The 22846-nt window shown below is 46.9% G+C and overlaps 1 long non-coding RNA gene across 1 annotated transcript; it reads left to right on the top strand.

Moving 5' to 3' along the window:
* Window positions 1–6227: 6227 nt before the first annotated feature.
* LOC124239027 (uncharacterized) lies at window positions 6228–9701 on the top strand. The gene is made up of 3 exons (XR_006888490.1): window positions 6228–6631; window positions 8080–8201; window positions 9024–9701. It is a non-coding gene; the product is annotated as an uncharacterized LOC124239027 (long non-coding RNA).
* Window positions 9702–22846: the final 13145 nt, after the last annotated feature.

Genomic DNA, 22846 nt, shown 5'->3' with positions numbered 1-22846 from the left:
GGCCAATGGAGGTAGAAAGAATGATCAGATTCTGAATATATATTGATTTGAAGGTAGAGCCAAGAGTACTTACTGGGGTGTGAGAGAAGGAGCTAATGACAAGGGTTTTGCCTGGGGAACTGTGAAGATGGAGTTTCCATCACTGAGATGAGCAAATCTATGGGAAAAGCAGGTTGGGTGGGTGGAGTGGGAACTAAGAATTTGGGTTTGTGTTTACCATTTCCCATGCTGTTCATTAGTGTCTAATGATTTGATTTTCCCTCTTGTATTGTTTCCTTTAAGCCTGAGAACTTTCTTTAGCATTTTTTGTAGTGAAGATTTGCTAATGGTGAATTTTTTTAGTTTTCCTTTATCTGGAAATTTCTTTATTTTACCTTCACTTTTGAAGGATAATTTTGCTGGATATAGAATTCTGGGTTGAAAGTTTTTACTTTCAGTTCTTTAGAGATACTGGTCCACTGGTTTCTTTTCATTTTTTGTTTTTCCGGCTTTATTAAGGTATAATTGACAAAATTGTAAGATATTTAAAGTGCACAACATGATGATTTGACATATGTATACATGGTGAAAGGACTTCCCCATCAAGTTATTTAACATATCCATCATCTTGCATATTTACCTTTTTTTGGGGGGGGGGGGGAGGTGAGAACATTTAAGTTCTCCTCTCTTAGAAAATTTCAATTATGTAATGTGGTGTTATCAGCTTTAGTCAGCTTGCTGTACAGTAGATTTTCAGACCTTACTCATCTTTGTACTCTTTTACCAACTTGTTTCCCCACTCCCCAACCCCTGGCAACCACTTTTCTACTCTCTGTTTCTATGAGTTCAACTCTTTATTTTATGTTCCACATGTAAGTGATACCATGTAGTATTTATCCTTCTTTGTCCAGCTTCTTTCACTTAGCATAATCCCCTCCAGGTTCATCCATGTTGTTGCAAAAGATAGATTTCCTTCTTTTTTAAGGCTGAACAATATTCCATTGTATCTAGATACCACATTTTCTTTATTCATCTGTTGATGGATACTTACATTATTTTCATACCTCAGCTATTGTGAATAATTCTGCAATGAACATAGGAGTACAGATATCACTTCAAGATGACAGTTTCGTTTCCTTCAGATATATACCAGAAGTGAAATTGCTGGATCATATGGTAGTTCTATTTTTAATTTCTTGAGGATCTTCCATACTGTTTTCCACAGTGGCTGTACTAGTTTACATTCCCACCAAGAGTGCACAAGGGTTCCCTTTTCTCCACATCCTCACCAGCGTTTTTCTCTTGTCTTTTTGATAATAGCCATTCTAACAGGTGTGAGGGGGTATCTCACTGTGCTTTTGATTTGCATTTCCCTCATGATTAGTGATGTTAGCATCTTTTCATGTATGTTTGGCCGTTTGTATATCTTTTTTGGAAAAGTGTCTATTCAGGTCCTCTGCTCATTTTAATTGGGTTATTTGGGTTTTTTTCTATTGAGTTGTATGAAATTCCTCGTATATTTTGGATATTAACCCCTTATTGAATATTGGCCTCCATTGTTTCTGATGAGAAGTCAGGGTCATCTGAGTTATTTTTCTCTCTCCTACAAGTAATGTATCTCTTTTATGACTACTTTCAAGATTTTCTCTTTATCTTTGGTTTTCAGCAGTTTGACTACAATGTGCCTAAAGGAAGTTTTCTTTGTATTTGTCCTTCTTGGGATATGCTGGGCTTCCTGAATATGTAAATTCATGTTTTCCACCAAATTTGTTGGAAATTTTGGCTATTTCTTCAATTTTTTTTTTCTGTCTGCTAGTCTCTCCCCTTTCCTTCTGGGATTCCAGTTACACATGTTGGACATTTTGATATTTCTTAGGCCTCTGAGACCCTGTTCCCTTTTTTCCAAACTCTTTTTCTCTTTGTTCTTCAGATTGAATACTTTCTCCTGATCTAACTTCAAGGTCATTGACTTTCCCTTATTAAGCCTATCCAGTGAATTTTTTTATTTCAAATGTAGTCTTCTTCTAGAATTTATAGTTCTAGAATTTTCATTTAGTTTTTTAAAAATAGAGTTTACTTTTGCTGAGATTTCCTATCTTTTCATTTGTTACAAACATATAATCTCTAACCTCATGAAGCATAGTTATAACAGCTACTTTAAAATTGTGATCTGCTAATTCTAACATCTGGGTCATCTCCGAGTAGTCTCTGTTGATTGTCTTTTCTCTTGAGTGTGGGTCACCTTTTCCATTTTCTTTATGTGTCTAGTAATTTTAGGGTATTCTGGACATTGTGATTGTTAAGTTGTGAGACTCTGGATTCTGTGACATAGCTCCCCCAAAATGCTGATTTGTTTGTTTGTTTCAGGAGGCAATTAACTTAATTGAATCAAACTGTAAACTGTCTCTTGGGCCACAGTATAAGTCTCAGTTTAGTTCTTTGATTTTTATCTGGGCCTCTTAAGCCTGTGTCATGTATGCATGGTTTGGGAATTGGACAGAGTTTATATACAGAATGTGTGGTTCTTCCTTTCTGAATCTCTCTTCTCCTGGATTCCGGCCCTCATTTTCCAAAGGCTGGGGTGGGCTCAAACTCTATTCTTTGATTCTTCAGGCCAGAAGGACTGCAGATTTTCTATCATTTTATCTGCCCTGTGTGACCTGACTGTGGCCTGTCTTCCGGCTAAAAGCCATAACAAAATGGGAAAGTCATCCTAGGCATTCACTTTTTCCAAATGTTGACTCCTCTCCAGAAACTGCCTGCTTTATTCACTCTACAGGGCCTTCAGGTAGTTGTTTTCAAGTTTTGTTTCATAGTTGTCTTCAGGAATTTGTCTAGGAGTTTTTCCAGATGCTTACTGAGCTGCCCTGGAAATGGAAATGTCAGGAGTTTCATTTTAGACAGCTTAAGTTTGAGACGTCCATTAGACATCCACATGGAGATGCTCACTAGCCAGTTGGAAATGCACCTGGGTTTCGGAGAGAAATCACTTAACGTTTGGCATGATCTCGGTGGTGTATGGAGTCATGGGAGTGGGTGAAATCCACCAAGATGTGAGTCTCCCTGCAGAAGAGAAACAGGCCCAGAACGAAACCCAGGTGTACCGTAGTGCTCAAAGATCATCATGAGGAGGAAGAATTAGCTAAGCAGGTGAAGTGAGAGTGGACAATGAGGAAAGAGAAGAACCAAGAGAGTGTTGACTTGAAGTCCAAGTGAAGAAAGTATTTCAAAAAAGGCAGAGTAGTCAACTGTATCAAATGCTGCAGACAATGATGAAGATTAAGAACTGACTTCTGGACTTAAGAACACAAACGTCATTGGTGAATTGAAGAATAATTGTTTTGTTCAAGTGGTTGAGTCAGAACTCACTGAAATGAAGAACTGGAGTCCAGGAGCATGGAGAAATCTTTCAAGGAATTTTACCATCAAAGAGAGAAGAAAAGTGAGATTGAAGCTGGAGGGGAATACGACATAAAGAGAAATTTTGTTTTGATTTTTGACATTAGGAAAAATTATCCCATGTTTGTATTCCAAAGTATGGAATAGTTGAGAAGGAATAATTGGTGTATCAAGAGACAGGGGATAGGACTCTGTGTAAAGGGGAGAGTTGGCCTTAGAATCATGAGCAGCTCATTCATAGCAACTGGAGGCAAGTAGAGAAGCTGTTGCATATTAGATATGATGAGAGTGGGGAGGACTGTCATGAGAGGATGCAGAATAGGGGGAAGTCAAAGCAGCAGCAGGCCAAAAGAAATCTCCTTTATTTTATTTATTTCTTTACTTTTGGTGAGGAAGATTGGCCCTGACCTAACATCTGTTGTCAATCTTCCTCTTTTTTGTTTTTTTATTTATTTTTTTTAAAGATTGGCACCTGAGCTAACAACTGTGGCCAATCTTTTTTTTTTTTTTTCTGCTTTATCTTCCCAAATCCCCGCTGGTACATAGTTGTATATCTTAGTTGCAGGTCCTTCTAGTTGTGGCATGTGGGATGCCGCCTCACTGTGGCCTGATGAGCAGTGCCATGTCTGTGCCCAGGATCTGAACCAGCAGAACCCTGGGTCGCTGCAGCAGAGGGTGTGAACTTAACCACTTAGCCACAGGGTCGGCCCCCAATCTTCCTCTTTTTGCTTGAGGAAGATTGTCTCTGAGCTAACATCTGTGCCCATCTTCCTCTATTTTATATGTGGGACACCACCGCAGGATGGCTTGATGAGCGGTGTGTAGGTCGGTGCACGGGATCCGAACCTGCGAACCTCAGGCCACCAAAGTGGAGTGCACGAACTTCACTACTACGCCACCGGGCCAGGAAATCCCCTTTATTTTTTCAGCCAGTTTGTGTTGGATTTTGTGTTGCTTAGAACCAAAATCATCCTGAATGATAAATTCAGTTGTTATAAATCTTTCAAAAGTGAATTGTCATAGACCCTCTAAAGCATTATTATTTATGAGAAATGACTACAAAGCAGTTAACTTTCATTTTAATAGACAGATCATAAGTTCTGAGTCCAAATGGGTTTTGCCATTCTTTCAAAAACTTCTGGGAGGCTATTCCAAAGAGTATTGCCACAACTCAAAATATCTTTGGACTCTGTTTTGTTTTAAATTACTTTTAAAATCTGAGTTACATGTTTTGAATTCCCTCAAAGATGACAAATTGTGGCCTTTTGTTGGTGGATTTGGTATTGGAAATAGATAAAAACTAGTTGGAATTGAGTCTAACAAATGCCTTTTTAGGTTAAAACTTGTTTCACAGAAGTCCAGTGTAATCTGGAGCCTGAGCATGGAAAAGAAAGCAGAGTCTGTCCTTTTGGAGTAAAAAGCATCTCTTGGATGCCTCTTGGTAAGCCTGACCGTTCAACTTTGTGGAATATTTTCAGCAGAAACCATTCTGATGTCAAGGAAAACAGTCGCTGTGAACTTCGTTTCTGACACGCAGGAAGTTAAATTTTCTACTTGGAGGCTGTATTTCAAAGTCTCAGTGGGGACACTGGTCGTCACTCAGACGTGTGTGATGCAAGAGAGCCACAGAAGGGTCTGCTCTTCTCGCTTATCTTTCACAGCGTGTCTGCATCTTCAGCTAAGCTAAAGTGACCGGCAGGCATTTTGACTGCTACTTTTCCTGAAAACTTTATGTTCTTCTGAAGAAACTACTCAAGCAGTGTTTGGAAATGTGGAGTGAGAACTGGACTAGGAATCAGAAAACAGGGCTCAGTTTGGGCTCTTGCATTTGTTAGCCATGTAACCTTGCATGAGAAACTCATCTGTGCAACAATTTCCTCATCTATAAATAATAGTAATTCATAGTCCACCCTGCGAGATTAAAAGGGAAAGGATTAGGAAAGCCCCCAGCAGCCTGCAGTAAAGGAATTATCTTTCTCAGTTTCAAGTCCTGGCTCGAGGATACTAGCTGTGTGACCCCAGGCAAGTTACTTTTAGCCTCTCTATACCTCAATTTCAGTATAAAACAGAGGTAATAACAGTACCCACCCAAGAGATTTTGTATCAATCAGGGTTTAGTGCAGAAAGCATCAGAGAAACAGTTTCTGCCTTCCTTCCTCGTTCCAAAACTCAAGCAAGTGCCTCTAATTGGTGGAACCTAATTCATAGCCAGAGCCTCGGCTGCAAGCTGCTTTCCAGCCTCTGCAGTGGGAAGGCACCTGGAAGGAGGATGGGACGTGGGCTGTGGAAGCCAATCCACACACACCAACCAAGTTATCATGAGGTTGAAGTGAGATAATATATATAAGGGCTTCATAGGTGTTCAACAAATGTCGGCCACAGTTAGTTTCAGCACATAGCTGGTGCTTGAAATATGTTTGTTTATTCGTTCAGAATGAACCAGAATATAGTCTACTCTGTCTAGACAAAGAGCAGCACTTTACCCTGTGAACCCAGGTTTTTGTGGACCCAGGTTTTCCCACGACACGCTAGAGGCCTGGGTCTCCCTATTTCAATCAATATAATTTAGGCTTTAGACACAAGTGTCTGGTCTACAGTGAACTGTTGCTGCCCTTCGTTTCACATGCGGGTGGGTGGGGGTTGGTTGAATGGGGAAGAGGCAGGAAGGAGACTTGCATTTCACTTGTAACGAGAAGGGTCTACATTCTTTTGTGCCTTTGAATTTTGTAATATGTCCATATATTACCTATTCCAAAAAAAAAAAATGTAGAAAAATTTGAGTGTTTGAAGCATTTGCTGATTTATTCTTGGCATTTGACTTCAAGACAAGTTCATCCTGGGATCAAGCTGCATGAACCATACAGCATCCTGGCTTTTAATCCCCATTCAAGGCACTTGCCGTGAATCAGAGTGGGTAGAAATGGGAGGTGACAGAACAAGCTCCAACATGAAAGGCAAAAGAAATGGGAGGTGACAGAACAAGTTCCAGCATGAAAGGCAAAAGTCGTTGTATAACTCTGCCCCAGCTCCAGTTCTTGTAAAATGACATCTACACCTAGTCCAGCCCTTAGGTGAGTGACAGCAGAGTACTTCTGCCGTACGAAACTCATGGCCAGGGTGTCTTCCAGGGGAGTCCTTGAGGAGCAGCTGCTCCTGGTGGCCAGTTACTACAGGGAGAACAGCCAAACACAGCTCTGCCACAGGCCACACCATTGTTCCTGTTTAGGTCCATTCCTTCAGTTTGCAGATAATAGTAAGTATTTCTATTCAACAGATAAGTAATTCAGGAGCCTGGAGGGAGAGGGTATGGACTATGCAGCTAATTCTATGCCGTAACTCAGGCACCTACACAGTGTTGGGTGAAACGCATGAAGGGGCTGAGATGGAAGGGTCAAGGGAACAGATCAGGTCATGGGCAGACTCCAGAGGCATCATGGGTGCAGACGCTGCCAGCTCAATCCTGAGCTGAGATGAGAAGTGTGGGCAATATGAAAGTGTCAGGATGGTGACTGTGATCATGGAGAGGCATGTCTACAAGTGGCAGGACACTCAGGGGAATGATCTCATTCAAGAAGACTGACAGCATCTTCCCAAGGAAAGCCTGGGATCTGCCTGTGCCTTCTGCTTCTGCTTCTTCAGTCGGGGAACGGAGCCCGTCAGAGGTTGGTCCTGGACCTGGCTGTCACCTTGTTCCAATCAGGACTGCACTCGGTTGGCATCTTGCTCTGAGCCTGACCTGATAAAATTAATCTGAGACAAGATTCGGCCCACGGAACAGGGGTGCTCCCACTGGAGAGCTCCACTAGGAGCTTTCAAACTATTTTTCACCAATTTTACATCACAATTCAGTGCTCACACATATTATATATGTACTCACCCATTATTGAAAAAAACTTTAATGAAACAGTTTGAACGAATTACTTGTAACGTACTTTGATATTTTTCTTTTTTTTTTTTTTAATGCTAGTTACAACAAACCAAATTGATTTCATAACTCAATTCAGTTCGAATGGGTTCTAACCAGTAGTTTGGAAAACACCACTTTAACCATATAAACTAATCAGGTCTGGTCTGTCTGATTCTCACAGGGTGGTGAGCCACATGAGGGTCCCAAGAAGTCTCATAACAATTGATTTTCTGGGCCTATCTATCCATTCCCATAGTTGTGCATACATGAACTTCAGAGCACATTTATGTAAATGTACACTTTATCCTCCTCAACCTGACCTCAAACTTTTCTGCAAACCGAGAGCCACAAGGCTGAACTTGCCACTTCATTCTTTGCTTCTCTGATCCATTACAGACAGCGCTCCACTTAGTCCCTGTGGTAGTTAAAGTATTCGGATCAAAGAATGTTAGGGGTGAGAGAGACCTGAAGACTCATTTAATACAACCACCCCTTTGATGCATCTCAGACTCCAGTCTCTGCTTGCATTCCTCCAGAGACAGAGAGCTCACAACTTATTGAAGCAGCCCTTTCCATCTTTGGACAACAGCGATTAAACCAAGATTTGTCTTCCAATGGTTTCCATTTCTTAGTTTTTGTCTCAAAATTAGTGAGTCAATGCATATTCTTGGAACAATGCCTGGCAGAGTAAGCACTAAAGATTTCTCCCTAGCGTCTTAATAGCGTCTGTGCACTAAGGTGCATTAATAGTAGTAACTAACTTTGCTCACGTGACTGTCCTTTTATATTCAAAGGAGGGCATCACGTTGCCTGGATCTTCTCCCTCCTCTGTAAACATCCCCAGTTCAGTCCGTCCTTCCTGGCTTGGCATGGTTTCCTGACCCTTCACATCCAGCTCGCTGTCCTCCTGATGCAGGTGGGTCTCTAACAGGTTGGTGCTTCTCTGAAAACACAAGCCTTCAGAATTGGACACCAGGCTCCTCATGCAGGACACCAGGGCGGAGAACAGAGGCTCTCACCTCCTGTGACCTGAGTGCTTGGCGACTAACAATGCTGCCCAAGATTACAAATAGCCCACCTCAGAGCAGAGAGTGGCCTGCAGGCACAAATAATGGAGGAGTGGGAGGGGTGGCACCCCTCCCTCCGGAGCACATTCCCTTGGGGAAATCAACAAGCTGGCATCTGGGAGGAACCAGGCCTGCAGGAGAATGGACACCCAGGAAGAGCTAAATATCTGCAGGCTGCAGCAGGTATCTCAGACTCCAATACCACAGGGAGAGGAGGCAGCACTGGGGCCCAGAGGAGCTTGGGCAGCACGTGCTCCAGCTAATGGGGGAAGCAGTTGCTCTGCTCAGGCCAGTTATTGTCACGCAGGAATGTGGACCCTCGTGTTTCAAGATCACGCAGGTTTTCCAAAGAAGCCAGAAATAGGAAGTTTTAAATATAGAAGCATCCCATTTTAAAATGTCAACTAACTCAAAAATTTTTTCAAAATGTTGTGTGAGGCGGCAGTATCTGGGCTAAAGCAAACCACTGCTACCCTCTGTTCTCCTTTTGGGCCTCTGTCATCTACCTGGAGAGTTGGGGCGGCTGGGGCTGGGTGGACCCTGGTCACTGGCCCACCCACCTTTTCCTCCAGTCTCTCCAAGCAGCCAGAGTCCAATTTGGAACAGCTGCTCTGTGATCTGGGCAGCCTGAGGGAGCTTACCTGAGTCTCACACCAGTGTTTTCTGGGCAGGTGGAGAGAGCAATGGAGCCTGGATTACCACCTGGCGGAAGGCGTCATCCACCCCCACCACAGGGGCAGGAACACTACTGCCTGTGAAGAATCCACCTGCTTGCTGGAGGAGGAGGAAATCAGGCTTTCCTTGGCCTCTGGCTTCCTGAGTGACTTCAGACTCTCCTCCCGATGGCTCTGTTTGCTGATCTCTTTGCAAAGCAGTGAACCAGGAAGTGTTTGTGTTTTCAGATGTAAAACATGCAATGACAGGATCAAAATGTGGTTGCTTATAAAATTTTAGGCTCATTTTGGGATCCACAGACTCATAGACTTTTAGAGCAAAAGGGGACCTTTCAACCAGCTAGCTGACCAAATCAGGTAAACTGAGGCAGAGAGTAATTTGCCTAAAGTCTTGCTGCTGGTTCCCTGGCTCCTCCCAGTGCCTTGGGAAAATGAACTGTAGCAGCCCCTCACCGCATCCCACACACTCGCACCCTTCAAGCCAGCCTGAGCAACTCACCTTAGAGATATTACTAAAATTTTTTATATTACTTTATTTTAAAATAGTAATAAAATTTTAATAAATATTATATGCAAAACATGAAATAATGTGAGTTTCCAAAAGGTTTAAAAATTCTTCGCAAATTGCATAATCTGAAATCTGGTCCTACAAGTGAATTGTAAACTGTTTATGCTTTGTCACATGGTTAATACAACTTTAGCTGGTAAACAGAAACTACTACCATATGTTGTCCGGAGTGATTTTAGTTTACAAGCGCTTTAAAATGTGCAGGTTTTCAAAATGCGTCTTTCGCATCCAGTGAACTGCCTGGTACTCCACTGAACGGGTCTTACTGTTCTCCCAATTGGACCAAAGCTGCTGAGGCCTGAGAGCTCTTGGGGATGCGGGAAACATCACTGGCTGCCTTCTCAACAGCCATTCCTCTTTTTTACCTTGTGAGTAGAATCCCAATTTTGTTTAGCTATTGGTCCACAATATGTTCAAGGAGCCCTAAGAGGTGAGTTGTGCTTGGTCCAGGCCAGTGATGATAACCTCATCTCCTTTGGCAATGATTAGTTTAAGAGTAGTGATGATGTGGCCCAGTTCTACCTAGTGAGATATGAGGAGGAGTCAGCTGGAGACCTCTGGGAAAGATAGCCTGTGACAAAAACAGACATACACCAGAAAAGCTGCAATTTCTTTCTACCTTTGGACATTGTTATGTAAAAATGGGATGCTTGGAGGTGTGGCAGCCATTTTGCAACCATAAGGGAAAGCAAAGAGAATGATAGAGAACACCTACTACATGGCAAGTTGAAACATGTGTTTCGTGGCAATAACAAAGAGACAAAGAAGAAAAAGACGTAGGCACAGAAAGATGAGGCATATAGAGCCAGACCTCCCAGCAAGTCAGGACTAAAGCTGGAACAACATCAGGTTCCCACTCTTAGTCCCTAAGCTCTTTCTCCTTTGCTGGATTTGTAAAAGAAACACATGTACTTGGAGTGGGAGCAGAGGACATTCAGAAGGTGTGGGGATGTTGGGGGCCCAGAGTGTCCTGTGCACACTGAGGGGAGAATTTGGGACTGTCCTTCATGTGCCACATACCACAGCAAATGTGCTCTGGAGAAGACACAAGATGTTCATTGTGCCCCACAGGTAATGTATGGAGTTCTGTGATAATGTGAACCCCCCGCCCCGGCCCCGGAAATTAAGCCATTCATCAATTCACTCAGTCGTTTCACAAATTTGCAAAATCCTGACTTTGGGCCCCACCTTGTGCTTCTTCTTTAGAGGATGCAAAGAAGCAGAACACAGACTTGCTGCCTCTTCGGAGCTTGCAGTCCTGGATAGGGAGAGGAATCATGCCTGCAAATAATTAGGAACCCAGGCAGGACCAATCACATACCAGATGAAGGGACCAGGCAGCCAAGGCTTGGCAGTTCAGAGAGAGGAGTTGTCCCTGGGACCTGGGCAGTCAGGAAGGGCTTCATGGAGGTGAAGGGCAAGAAGACGAAGGAGTCAGATGCTGGAGGTTTGGGGCCCGGAAGACAGGGAGAACAGAGACCCTCAGACAGAGTTTTGGATGTCAGGAAAAGGAGCCTTCATCCTACTTCTTCCTTATGCCAATGGGGGAAGTTCACATTCTAGGTATGAATCTACCTTTGAATTCATGGCTTCCTTCATTTCAACACATTCTTATTCAGCAGCCACTGGCAAATGGGGTTATAGAGAGGCATCCCTCAAGGAGCTCTGCGTCTGTGTTCAGGCAGACCTGTGATCATCCAAAGACTGGAGATAAGTGCTGTTACTGGGGGAGACACGGGGTGCCACCTGGCTTGGCCAAAGGAGGGTCTCCAAGGAGGGAAAGGGGAGTGGCGGGGTGGTTTTTCAGGGACACAGATTGCAATTTATCTTGGGGTTCTGGGGAATCCTCTAGGCTGGGAAGGCTGCTGGCCTGCTGATTAACTCATCCCCCACTCAACTTTCCAGTAAGGTCCCGTCCCCTTGGACAGGAGCTCAGCCTTGCCTCTTTGTGTGGATGACACCCTTGATTGGTCTGATCATTTTAGTCTCTCATTCCATAGGAAGGGGCTGAAGAAGGCGAGACTCTGCTTCACCACCCTGAGCAGAGTCTTTTTGCTTTGAGTTGGATGGACATCTCTAGTAGACAGCTGTTGTCTGGGGGTGAGGAAGAGTGTGACAGGACAGTGTGGCCCCATCCTCCTCACATGTTCCTTTGTAGGCAGAGCTTGAAGTTTACTGGGAGGAGGTGGGCGGTTGTTCAGTGGCCCTGAGCTGCCTCCTGCTCATTGGGGCCCTTCAACATTAACATCTCTAATGGATGGAGGTGGCTCCATCTGAGGTCAACTGGTGGGAGAGAACATCAGGGGCCTTGAGAAGGAAACTCCCTTAGTGTGGCATTCAGTCCTCATGGTACAAAGAGATGAGACCATGTTGAGTGGCCAAGCTGGTGAGGCAGGATCCATGGGCTACAGGTTCTTTGGTCATTGTTGGGGGTCGTCTCTGCTCAGCCAGGCCCATTCCTGCCCAAGGTCATTGTGCTGGAGGGACAGGAGGAACCAGGAAGTGGCCCAAGTGGTCCAATGCACTGAGATGAGGTGTGGGACAAGATGGTGAGCTGGCCTTGTGGCCAGAAGACAGGTGCTGGCCTTTGTTGTCTTTGGGGCATCTCCAACAAGAGGGAAGTTGTTTTTCCCAGGATGAGTCATTAAGGTCCATCAGCAATTTCCATTTCCATTCAACAAATACCTTTTCTGTAAGACCCAAAGGGGTACAAAAGGAGCTCCTGCTTTAGAGGAATTTGGTACTTATAATAGGTGGCCAATTTGGGTGCTGACAGAGAGACCCAAAATGTTCTAGAGCTTCAAAGGAGAGTGAGATCATAGGATCATAGGCAGTGGGAAGGGACTGGAAACAAGCTCCAATAGTAAACATTCCTGAGTCCCTGCCAGGAGCCAGGTGCTGTGCTGAGTACTTTATATCCCTGATTTCATTTAATCTTCCGCCCTCTGAGGTGTGGATCATCCTCTTCTTTTATAGACTGGGGAACAGGCTCAGAAGACATGAAGTGACATTCCCGGGGCACAGAGCTGGAAAGTGGCCAAGCAGAGACTAAGCTCAGATGTCTTCGACCCCCAAGTGCATACTAATATGCATGTTGCTTGGCTGCCCCATGAGGCAGGTGGGGTCTGAGATGAGTCTGGAGGGTGGGAAGGAACTTGTCAGATGAAGACAGGAGGAGGGCATTCCATGCTGAAGGTATGGCCTGAGCAAAGATGCAGAGACAGTGTGGTACCAAACATGTGTGGTTTAGCTCAAAGGGAGTCTTCTAACATAAGGCCAGAAGAGAAAGTTTAGGCTCATTGCGGAAGGCCTTGAGGGCCTAGGCCAGGGGCTTGTGCCCCTTCCAGAGGCCACAGGAATCACTGCAAGAGGGAAGAGGCCCATTCTGGCAGCACTGAGGAAAAGCCCAATGATGAAGAGAGGAAGTGATGACAGAGAAGGGAAGAAGCAAACTAAGACTGTGGAGGCAGGAGGGCATGCTGGAGAGTGGGCTGGAGGCAAGAGGAAGAGGGGAGGAGTGGCCTCCCTCATGTGGGCGGTGGAGTGTTCTCAGACAAAAGAAGCCCAGGGAAGCTTGTCCTGGGCTGAAGGTGCAGCAGGCAGACCTCAGGGAGAAGCCCAGCAGCACACTCCACCCTGGGGAGGAGCGCGAGGGGCCTGGCGTGAGGCTGACGGGAAAAGGAAGAAAGGGGCCTTGTGAATGGTCAAGGTGAGAAAACGACCCTCTGTTGATTTGGTTGGAGGGATGTAGGGACAGCACCTGGTGAGAAGCACACTGTCCATACTCGAATATTTTCCTCAGACCCTGCTCTTGCTATGATGTGCTGGGAGTCTGTGAGTCCATGTATCTTGGTGAGAACTGAGGCAACTCTTGGGGGAGCAGGTTCCTACAGGACGGTATCTGCTTTCACTTGTCCCATATGGCATTGGACCTGTGGTGCTGGCTATGTGCTGGACCAGGGTCTGCACAGGGGACCAGGGTGTGTGCCCTGGACCCAGGCTGAAGTAGCCATGCCCACACCATTCCATCTCCGGGAATCCCCACCTCATCTAGTCAGACCTACCAGGTCAACCCTTCGTCTGTTGGCACGTGGCTTACCTCCATGGCTTTGCTCAAGCTCCTCCAGTTAGCACACATTACTTCTTCCAGAGCTGGCTCAAGGTTTACCTACTCCAGGCAGCCTTCCCTCAGGAAAAGCCCTCACGCTGCACTCGGCAGCTTGGTGCATACTTGTATGTTCTTTCCTCTTACTTACAGTCTCTAGACTTTATTTTTCCTGTATGTTCATCTTGTCTCCCCAAAGAGATGATAAGGTCTTTGAGGGTAGCGATCAAATCTTATGTCTTTCTTGTCTTCCACATACCACCTAAAATTGGCTCGCCAGAAGGCTCAACACTCACAGAACATCAAATGGGTGGGAATTCCCTTCCACTCACACATGGGCCCTGGGACTCTAGGAATGTCACCCCAAAACATACCCAGAGGATGTGGGGAGACACAGGGGGAGCAGAGCCAGGGAGGAGCTGAAGCACACCTCCACCATGATGGTTCTGTAGAATGATGCTCAGCTTGGGGGGACCTTGGTGATGGTCCAACGCTCTTACTCCACTGACGGGCAAAGAGAAATCCCAGGTGGGGCATAGGTGCCCAGGGGCCCGGTCCTGAGACAAGGCTCTGAGGAACACCACTAAAATCAGCAATGACCCCCTTTGCTAAAACCCAGATTTCCAGCCTCAGATTTTTGCCCCATTTTGGAAAATGCTCTTCTCTCCATGACACTTCTCTGGCCAGCTTTTCTTTATCTCCTTTGTCATTTTTTCTTCTCTATCCGGCCACTAAATATCAGAGTTCCTCAGGATTCAGTCAGTGGATTGTTCTCTTCCCCCCTCTATCCTCTCTCCCTAGGCAGACATCCCACCACAGCTGGAATGACCACATCCAACTCCCGCCTGGCTCTGGCCCAGAATTCTCTTGAGTTTTCGATCCATCCACCTTCCTGCCTCTTTAGCAACTTTTGTGTGTCTGTCCTAAAGGCACCTTACACTCAATGTGTCTGAAACTGAGTTTATGACTTCCCTTAGCATTCTTTCAAAAAACCTCATCCCTGCCCAGTGACCCCTACTCAGTGCGGGAACCTCCCTCCACGCCGCGCACAGGCCAGAAATCGAGGCATCGTCTTTCTTTCCTCTTACGCAGAATCCAGCAGTTTTGCTTCCAGAACATCTCTTTAGCCACTTCTCCCATCTCCACCACCGCCAGCCTGCTTCAGGCCTCCCCCGTCGCCCGATCAGGGGGAACAGCCTCCTGCCTGGGCTCCCTGCTTCCTTCCGTGTCTCCCTATATCCTTTCCCCACACAGCCGTCTGTCATCTTTTTAAAACTTTAAGCAGATCCTGTCTCTTCCCCACTTACAACCCTTTACTGGCTTCTTTTTTTTTTTTTTTTTCTTTTAAAATTTTTATTTTTTTCGGATGTACATCATATTTTGAATTCTGTGTACATTACATCATGTTCACCACCCGAACACTAATTATAGTGCATCCCCTCACATGTGAGCCTAATCGCCCCTTTTGCCCTCCCTCCACCCCCATTCCCCAATGGTAACCACCAGTCCAATCTCCGATGCTATGTGTTTAGGCTTCTTGTTTCTCTTAGGATAAAGGCCCAGATGTTACCGAGGCCTACGAGCCTATGAGGACTTGACTGCTGCCTGCGCACCTCTCTGCCTCAGCCTCCCCTCACTCTGCATTGCAGCCACTCTGGCCTTTCCCTTCCTGGAAGTCCCCACAATCCCGCTAATCTCAGAGCCTCGAAACAAGCCTGGGAGAGGCCCTCTGTCACGTGTTTCCATATCGACATTTCACATTCATTTGTGAAACCATTTAATTCATGTTTCTCTCTCTACCAGCCTAGAATATAAATTCCACGAGGTGAGGGGCCGCGCCTGGCACATAGGAGGAGCTCGGGAAACTCCTGTTGACCCTTAGGCTCTCTTAGGGCTGACGCTTCCAGGTTCTGGTAACCAAGCTTTGGGGCAGATTCGTGTTGTCCCTGTGCTGCGAAAAGTGCAAGCACCTGGGCCCAGCACTGGGGGCAATGGACGGGGGCAGTTGCTGGGGGCCCAGAGGGCCTGGAGCATAAGGCTCCAGGGAGGTGATGGTCACAGGGACAGAAAAGAGAATGACCAAGGGGCTTGGCCTTGAATTGGGGGAAGAATTGTTTTCTGTCCTGGCAATATGAGAAAGGAGGAAGGCGAGTCCACTCCCAGCCTTTATCACAAGGTGGGCAGCCCTTGTGTTCTCTTTAAATCACTATCACATGTTGGAGACTGAGTCACATCCTCTGTCCAGTCACCTTCTCACTGGGGCAATTACAGGGAGCCAGGAGGCCTTCAGCAGGTGGGGTCTTACTGGCAGAAGAAGCCAGGAGGGGCAAAGGGAGGGAAGGCTCCTCCTCCGGGCAGTGCTCAGCAGGGTCTCTGCGGCCCACAGGGAGGCGTAGTGTTGCCAGGTGCTGCTATTCCAGAGGCCCGTGGGCTGGCTGGGCTCCTAGGCAGGGCCCACATGGCACACGGGGTCTGGTATCTGGAAGATCTGGGGCACTGGTGAAAAGCTTTCATGTCACCTGCGTTTTGAAATTTTCAAACAGGGCAGGGGAAATTTTCAGATCAGACAAGCTGGGCTGCACAGCATGAAACCAAAGGAGGCAAAGAGAAGCGCAGGCCTGACACCTGGGAGGAGGCTGGGTTCCTCTCTGTGGAAGCGTAGGTAGGCTGCTAACCGAAGCAAGCCGGTGAAAACCCTGGTGACCGCTTTGCTGAACGTGCTGAACACATGGCACAAACAGAAAGAACCTTCATTCTCTCTTATCAGCCCCTGCAAACATGTCTTTGGATCCATCCTCCCCCGCAGGGACCCCCAGGCAGCTCCCATCGCTTGTCTGGTCAGGCTCATGTAATGAAGCATCTGGCCCCTGGGACACCAAACTCAGCTCGTTCCACTGGAAGTGTCTCCCCACCCAGTCAGGCTGGGGAAGCTGCAGGCGGCAGAGGAGAAGAGTCTTCTCTGGCTGCTCTCTCTGCTGATTTCCCCCTTCTAGGAAAGCCAGGCTGCTGCAGGGTGGAGGGTGCAGGCGAGAAAGGAGAGGGAGGGCAGGGCAGGGCCTGCCTGGCTTCGTACAGCTGCATCCAGCATTCCCGTCCTCAGGCACGGCAGACTGCCCAGCTGGATTCTCTTGAGGGGGGTCTGCAGTCACTTGGAGCCTCTTGTCTTCCTGAGGTTCTTTCACCAGATGCTCTGACAGGCCATGCTCCTGGGTCCCCGCATGGGATTTCTCTGGCTCCATCAGTCCTCACCTTGTCCTTTCAGGTTCCTTTTCTGGGGGGTTCGGATCTGGCCCTCACACCCATCCTTGCTCCACCGAACCCTGTGTGATATTGTGATTTATAATAAGAAATATGTATTTGATTTTCGTCCCTGTTCCTGGCACAGGGCTCCTAAAGCCCTTGGAATTTCGTAAGTGATGAGAGCGATAAAGATGTCTCTTGCTATGTTAATAAGGTGACTTTTGGAAAGCCCCTAGGTCACCTAAGGCTGGGAGCTGGTTGCCGGAGAACCAACCCTGCGATTAGGGGGTTGGAACTCTCAGTTCCCCTACCCCTACAGGGGAGTAATGAAGCCTCCATAAAAACCCAAAGGAAGGCCTTCGGAGAGCTTCCGGGTCAGTGAAAAAGCAAAGATTTGGGGAGAGTGGTACACCCCTTCCCACATACCTTGCCCTCTGCATCTCTTCCATCTGGCTGCTCCTGAGTTATATCCTTTTATAATAAACTTGTAAACAGTAAGTGAACTGTTTCCCTGGGTTCTGTGACCTGCTCTAGCATGTTAGTCCAACCCCAGGAGGGAGTCAAGAGAACCTCTGTAGCACAGGTGACAACTTGGACTTGCGATGGGTGTCGGAAGTGTATGTGTGGGGGGCAGTCCTGTAGCACTGAGCCCTTAACCTGTGGGATCTCATGCTATCTCCAGGTAGATAGTGTCAGAATTGAGTTGAATTGTAGGACACTCAGCTGGTGTCACAAAATTGCTTGGTGTGGGAACAAAACCTACACATCTGGTGTCAGAAGTGTCAAGTGATAGTGACGTGACAGCAAAGGAGATACACAGGAAAAGTGGGGTTTTCCAAACATCCCAGAAGCTCAGGCCCTTCCAGGCAGCTCTCTCTTCTCCTACCACTCCCTCTCACACTTTTCAGGGGTTGGACACCACTCCTTTTTTTTTGGATGTGTGAGGAAGATTGTCCCTGAACTGACATCTATTGTCAATCTTCCTGTTTTTGCTTGAGGAAGATTGTCCCTGAGATAACATCTGTGCCAATCTTCCTCTATTTTGTCTGTAGGACGCCACCACAGCATGGCTTGATGAGTGGTGTACAGGTCTGCACCTGGGATCTGAACCTGCAAACCCTGGGCCGTGGAAACAGAGTTTGTGAACTTAACCGCTATGCCACTGGGCCAGCCCTGAGACACCACTTCTTGTGCTCCTCAAGTTCTCAGGACATCTGTCAAATTCTTTGAGACCTTCAATCCTTGGCTGAGGGTGGGGGTGATACAAAGCCCACTGGAAATGTCCCTGGAGGGACTGAAGGCAGTGTGCCTGCAGTCTCCTGAGGACCTGGATGTGGGGCTGATTGCAGCACGACTGATTTCCCAGACTCTTCCTCAAACAGCAGATGTGGTCCAGCACCTGAGTTAGGTACAGCACGTTTGGCACCTACTAAATTGTTCTTGGCCTTTGGGAGCCCAAACACCAAGACAAAAGGAACAGTCACCTATATCCTACTTCATGAGCATCATAAAAGGCAAGAATGTGTTAAAAAGTTGGAGCAGGAGAGTAAGACAAGTATAGGGAGAATCTAGAGCAGGAGAGGCACAAACAGAGGCTGGGAGGAGAAGAGGCGTGGATGGAAGCCATGGAGAAGACACTAACCTGATATTTACAGGTCCGGCCTGTTGGGCCCTCCAAAGAGTCTCATTCATTTCATTGAGTCTTTCCAAATCCTGGAGGAGGATATTATTCCCATTTTAGAGATGAAATAGGAAAACTGAAGCTCCCAAAAGCAAATGGCTCATAGTGTAGTAGCAGAATTTGGGTGTCAATCTAAGTTAATCAGTATCTCTCCTAGAAGGTTCCAATTGTTCCCTTTCCACTTTAAAAATAATTTCTAGTTATAGAGGTAACACTGGAATACATTCTCCATGCTAAAAAGATAAATAAAACTTTGTCTTCTCACTCCCTTGATTCCAATCAATTTTTAAAGGGAAGATCCCAGAAGTCACCCTTAGTAAATTCTGACCTGTTTTGGGGGCTCTCTTGAAGCCTGCTGGTTGAGCATGCACACTGAGATCCCTTAAGTCTGACCCCAGATTAGTCTAGTGAGCTTTTTTCATTGATAATTTAGCAGAGATCTGGCAAGCCCTGGCAGATTTTGAATTCTGCAATAAAGAGGTGTCTGTCTTGTCAGGGTTTGCAGAAATTTCAGACAATAGCTCTTAGTTCTGCTGGGACCAAGGTTTAAACTCTATGGTAGAAGGTACGTGTGATTCTCAAACAGGATGTATTTTTAAAGGAAACTGATGTTTTGGAGTGTAAGGGGGCTTATTAAGAAAAGGCAAGTGCTTCAGGCAAGGAGAAGAAAGACAGACGGGGAGAGGCATCAGGGTCCGATCCGGGGGGAAGTGGAAGAGAGGGGATGATGAAGAGTGGGGGTGCCAGAGGGTGGGGGATTAATGAGGGAGGCTGTTTTATCCCAGATAATTTTATACTTTGCCATCAAGTTCCTTGTTTAGCCTTGACAAAAAAATTTTTTAAAGAACTGGGATTCTGTTTAGAATCATCAGGGTACCAATCAAAAAATGCTGCTCCTTGGGCCTGAGGAATTTTATTCCAGCTTTGTTCTAAGGCACCCCTCCAATGAACAGTTCCAGTTAAATTAAGTGTCCCCAAAAGCATCCACTGAAGGCCCAAATCATCCCTGGCGAAGTTCTGCCGTGTAGAGAAGTACAGGGGTATAGCAGTTTTGGGGGCACCTGTCAGAAGCCATTTTTCCAAGAGGGGGTCACAGGTTAGATTGAGAAGACTCCTGGTTACTGTCAGCCAAAAGCTACAGTCATCTAACCGTGTGTCTGGGCCCTCATCTAGCGGTCAGTCACCTCTAAACACAGACCCAACAACCTGAACCCCGACAGGTGGAATACATGAGAGAGAGAATGCGCTCTCTCTGAATCAAAGCCAAGCTCTCAGGACAAACAGCTAGGAGGACAATTTCCTTTGGTTCTATTGGTGACCCATAGCAGAGTTTGTCCTCAGAGGGTGCTGCTCTGGAGAGAACCACCAACTCTCGGTCTGTGAGGCCGCCTCAAACAGCCAGCTGATAGGAAAGATACTGGCTCCACTCTAGGATCCTCCTCTTCACGACAAAATAACACTAAAGGACACAGCACAGAACAAAGGGACAGAGGGAAGCACATCACCAAGGACGCGGCCCCAAAGGGGAACATTAACCAAACACAAATACCAGGATTTGACAAGTGAATAAACAGCCGAGGAATTCTACGCAAAGACAGCAGAGTTGAGGTCCAGTGGAGACTTGTCCATGTGGATGGTGTTCCATGGGCCGTGAGGCTCAAGCAGCCCGGGGGGCAGTGTACCTGGGCAAGGGCCAAGGTCCACAGTGGCAAGCAGGTCAGGCTGGATCTGAGTCACAGCACCAAGATGACAGTCAAAACTCAAACAAAACCCGAGACAAAATTAGCCTGGGCTGTTTATTTATAAACTTGCAGCCGCAAGGGAACCATCTGCAGTCACTTTCATTCCAGCAGGGGCTCAAAGGCGTCTGAGAGGAGAGTGAGGTTTACAGAGAGAAAAGGAGGCAAGATGAGACAGTCTCTGATTGGCAAGCATCCTATTAGGGGGGATTGTTGGAAATGGGGAGACTCTGATTGACCTTCAAGTACACTTGCAGTCCTTGGTTGGTTCACTACCCATAATTTACAAGACTGGGAAATTCTCAGGTTTTCCTGCTTTTTTAGGAGGACTATTTTCAGAGGTTTCTGAAGTCTAGGGGCCGTAGGAGGCTATCTGGGCCAGGCAGAGGCCAAGCGGGACACCCTTCTTTTGTGCAGCAGTGTGTTCTTTGTAGTCCCACGAGTGCCATTCTTGGGACACAGTTTTCTTCTGTGTGCAAAGCCACTATGTTCGGGCCTGTGCAGGGGATTGCACAGATGAATGAAGCATTGGCCACACCCTCAACAGCGAAAGAGACAGCTCCAACTGGCCAATTTTGTGATACTCGATGCGATGAAGTAAGTGAAGTGATGGAACTGCAGAGAGGGCAGGAGTAGTCAGTCCTCTGAGAGGTGGGACTTGATTTGTTCTCCAGGGCCTCTGGAGGAGCGACTGGAGAGTCTGGGTATTTCCTTCCATGTCGCCATTGTTGAGCAGCTGCTGATGCCAGGCCCTGTGCTAAGTGCTGGAGACACATCTGCGAACCATTTGGTCCTTGCCTTCCTGGAGCTCTCATCAGACAGACAGGGCAGACTTTGAAGAAGCAGTTCCAAGTGTGCTGAGCAGTGGAGGAGAAGTACAGAAGGCCAGGGAGCATGAGACAGGGCCTTATCCTGACTGGGCCAGAGGAAGCATTTTAGGAAAAGATATTTAAAGGAGCCCAGAAGGAGAGTTAGTGAGGCCAAGGGGTGGGAAGGGGATTGGCGCAGCCTGAGAATTCCAGGCAGAGGGAACAGCACGTGCTAAGGCTCCCAGGTAGCAAAAAGGATGACATGTTCAAGGAAATGAAAAGAGCCCAATAAGCCTGGGGTCAGAGAAGAACGGGAGAGTGGGCTTGAGGCTGGAGGGGAGGAGGACATGCAAGGCCTTATAAACCATACTAAGATGGCTGGACTTTGTCCAAAGAGCAGTGGGAAGCTGTGAAAGCATTTTATACGAGGGTATGACATCACACTTGCACCTGAAAGATCGTTCACGCTGCTGTGGGAAAAGAAATTAGATTGGAACAAGCAGTAGTAGACATGGGGCCAGCTATTGCAGCCATTCCGGGAGCACAGATGGCTGCCTGGGCCCTGGTTGGGGCAGTGAAGATGGAGAATGGTCAGCGGTTTCATGAGGTGATTTAGGGTTTCGTGAGGGTTTCATGAGGGTGATTAAGGATTTATAGGACTCAGCAACTGATGGTCTGTTGGGGCTGAGCAGAGGGATTCTTCAGGAATGGGTCCTGGGTCTGTCTATACCACTGTTTCCACTTCCCGTGGGGATGCCAATGAGTGGGGGAAGAGCATATGTTCAGCTCTTAACTCCTTCAGTTTGAGCTGCCTGTGAAACATCAAAGTGGAAATGTTGAGTCAATGAATGAGTTTATGGGGTTTGAAGGTTAGAAGAGAGGGCTGGCTCGAATTGAAATGTAGGAATCATTGACGCATAGATTTTAAATGAAGTCATACGTAGAGGGGCTGCGAGATTACCTTGAGAGACAAGCCAGAGAGAGAGAGGAAGGTGCAGGCCAGAGTCCTGAGGAGGTACTGCAGCAGAGAAGGAGCTGGCAAAGGAGGCTGAGAAGGAAGAGCCGGAGACAAGAAAACAGGAAACGGAAGCATGGAGGCCAAGGGCAGAGTTTTCTGAGACTAGGGATGAGGTCAGCTGTCAAATGCTGCTGAGATGTCAAGTAAGATTGAACAATTGTTGACCTTAGAGCATTTCTGGAAGAGCATTGGGAGCAGAAGCCACATTGAAGGGTGGGGATGAGTAAGTGGAAGGTGTTTTAAAAGGTCACCCTGGGTGGGGGAAGGGGTTGAGGTGACCAGCCTGCGGGGACTGGTATAGGAATCTGGGAAGAAATATCAGAACTCGAGAGTTTGGAGTCTCACACTGGCTAAGAAAGCATGGATCTCAATGCCAACAGGGAGGAACAATTGGAAACTTGGCTCCAGGTGGCTCCCAGAAGCAAAGAAGAAAGTGTGTGGGAAGGAGAAGGGGCCATCGGAGTCCCGCAGCGACCACACTGAGCTTCCAGCCGTGCTCATGGGCCTGGGATTAAGACCCACATCCCTGCACGTTCCTGGCCACATAGGCCCCTGGGAGGCCTCCAAGGGTCAATTAAGGAACAAACCCAAATGAACAAAAGTAAGGAAGCATTGTGTGGGGGTTAAGAGAACTGGCCTTTGAAGCAGAAAAACCTGTAT

This window comes from Equus quagga, chromosome 5 (assembly GCF_021613505.1).
Source record: "Equus quagga isolate Etosha38 chromosome 5, UCLA_HA_Equagga_1.0, whole genome shotgun sequence".
NCBI lineage: Eukaryota > Metazoa > Chordata > Mammalia > Perissodactyla > Equidae > Equus > Equus quagga.
This window is presented reverse-complemented; position numbering and strand designations above follow the sequence as displayed.